Below are 2,557 nucleotides of genomic sequence, written 5' to 3' on the forward strand. Positions count from 1 at the left end.
ATCATAAATTACATCTTAACTTAAGCATCTATTGAAAGCGGAGTATAAAATGGGTACTCGAGGTTTAGAATTGTACATATAACATGTTAACAATCAACAATCAACTCTAAACATTTGTGAGTAAAACTACAACATCCACCTGGATTTAAAAGAATTAAAGGAAGGGGCTGATTTGATGGAGGGGTGAATGTTGTTTCACTGTTTGGGGGATGCAATAGCGAAGATGCGATCTCCCTTGAGTTTACGATTGGAGTGTGGAATAACCAAGCGCCCAAAATTGGCCGATCTGAGGGGTGTTGAAATGGAGTAGGGTGTTAGGAAATTGGTGATGTAGGAGGGGGCTCAACAATTAATGGTTTTGTAAACAAACTGGAGAACTTTAAAATCTATTCTGAATTGTACTGGCAGTGAGTGAAGAGAGGCCAGAATAGGAGTGATATGATCCCTCTTTTTTTGGCTCCTGTCAGGAACCTTGCTGCAGCATTCTGCACCAATTGACAATTGACTAATTAGTGTTAGAGTTGCCTAAACAGGAGAAAATGAGGGTGTGGATAACTTTCCCAAGGTCTTTCCGTGACAAGAATGATTTGATTTTGGCAATAGTGCGGAGCTAGAAAAAGTTGGCTTTTACTACTGCATTGACTTGTTTGTCAAACTTTTTAAAAATATGTTTTATTTAATACTTTACCGTGAACCATGTCAACAACAATATATACAAATATTTATCATTAAAATATACACAATGACATTTTCATTCCCCCCCCACCCTCCCTACCCCCATAATGTAAAGTAAGAAAAAAAGAAGAAAAATAAATAAATAATAAAAGAGCACACAAGAAAAGAAAAATAAATCGTGTCATCCAAAATTCCACTTTTAAGTTTTTTCGCACTTGTATCTTATCACTTTTAGAGATGGAGGTCTGAAATCGGTGGTTTATACTATATTCTGTGTATGGTTTCCAAATTTTAAATCCTCCCAAAAATTCTGTGCTAAAGTGGGCCTTATAACCTGACTGGAATTTTTCAGATATGTTGTTTTAATGTAGGTTGGGCAACAATTGCCCACGAACAACTTTTTGAGGTCTTTTGACTGGATGAAAGTTTAGAAACAGGTCTGTAATTTTTGGGTGTGAAGGGGTCTACATTGGGTTTTTTTCTAGAGGGGCTGGACTACAGCTCACTTGAAACTGTTAGCAATAGAGAGGATGCTAGGACCGACTATATCAAAAACTTACCTCAGGAGAGGAGTAGGGATCATGTCGAGGGGGCAGGTTGTCAGCTTCATGGCGAACACAATCTTTCTAAGGGTGGCTAGTGTGTTTGGGCTAAAACAGTCCAGGTTGGATGAAGAGAACTGTGGTACAGTTAGATTGCATGTGGTGGGGGGGGTGGGGGGGGATGTTGGTCTTGATGTTCTCGACTTGGTTTATGGAGAATTTTAAATATTCTTCGCATTTGATATGGGAAGCATCCGAGTTGGGATTAGGTGCGGGACCAATGATTGAGTTGATGGTATTGAACATGACCTTGGGATTAGGGGAGTTGTTGGATATTAGGTTGGCTAAATATTTTGTTCTTTCGGCCTTTACTGTTTCTTGGTTATATGTGCCTGTTGTCTTTCATAATTTCAATGGAAATTTGTAGTTTGGTACTGAATCAAGAAAGATGGTCATGCATCAAAATACAATACAATTAAAGAGACAAGCTGGCCAATAGAATTAGAATTTTACCAACAGACATTTTACAATAAAGGAGCAATAAACTACAAAATAATAGAAAGGCAGCTAAAACAGTGCTTAAATATAGAATGGGGTTAACATGATTGACAGGGAGACACCAAGATAATGACAGAGACTGGAGGTTATAGTTCTGATGGGTGTGTTTCTACAGTTCAGGCTCATGGGTCAGAAGGATCTGTTACCGTGCTAAGGGGGATTTACTATTCCTCCTGGTTGAAGAACAGGTGAAAAGGATACAGTAGTTTGCCTCCTGGCAACTGAATGTGTATAGAGAAACCACAAGAGATTCTTTTGCAGATAGGATTCTTCATCAAGGAATGATGTTGTCACACAGCCTTCTGCATCTTGTATATCTTAAATATTTAAAGTTGAAGAGGATACAATTCTATAAAGAGAGCATAGGACAATGGAATTTGTTTTTTTAATTACTTTGGCATGTGCAAGCACGTTCACAATTGAATAATTGGATTATGATGTCCTTCACAGGGAACCTAGATCTCTTTAAAAATTCTTGCACTTCAGCAATGTGAAGTGATTAACTTCCTCTGTCGGAGTTTGCTGAGTGTAAGTTGGCTGCCTTATTTGTTTAATAATTAGCATCCGGATTTAATCTATTTATTTTATGTGTTTTGTAATTTCATTGTATTTCTACAGTGAAACCCTTTCATGATGCTCCCCGATGTTATGCGAATTTGGATATAATGTGATGAGCCATTGGAGCTTTTTCTGGTTATACAAAACTTTTAATGATGGCTACCACATGTATTATTGAATGTTTTTGACTATTCTCCTACCCCTTCTTCCTGCTGCAGGTCTGG

General features: G+C 37.9%; 1 long non-coding RNA gene across 2 annotated transcripts in view; it reads right to left on the reverse strand.

The window, feature by feature from the left end:
- Positions 1-840: 840 nt before the first annotated feature.
- Positions 841-2,557, reverse strand: part of LOC138752364 (uncharacterized) — a 98,007-nt gene continuing 96,290 nt past the window's right edge. For both annotated transcript variants that reach the window (XR_011350563.1, XR_011350562.1), the window contains exon 5: positions 841-2,124. This is a non-coding gene — a long non-coding RNA (uncharacterized lncRNA). The remainder of the gene's footprint in view (positions 2,125-2,557) is intronic.

Source organism: Narcine bancroftii, chromosome 2 (genome assembly GCF_036971445.1).
Source record: "Narcine bancroftii isolate sNarBan1 chromosome 2, sNarBan1.hap1, whole genome shotgun sequence".
In the NCBI taxonomy this organism is placed as follows: Eukaryota; Metazoa; Chordata; class Chondrichthyes; order Torpediniformes; family Narcinidae; genus Narcine; species Narcine bancroftii.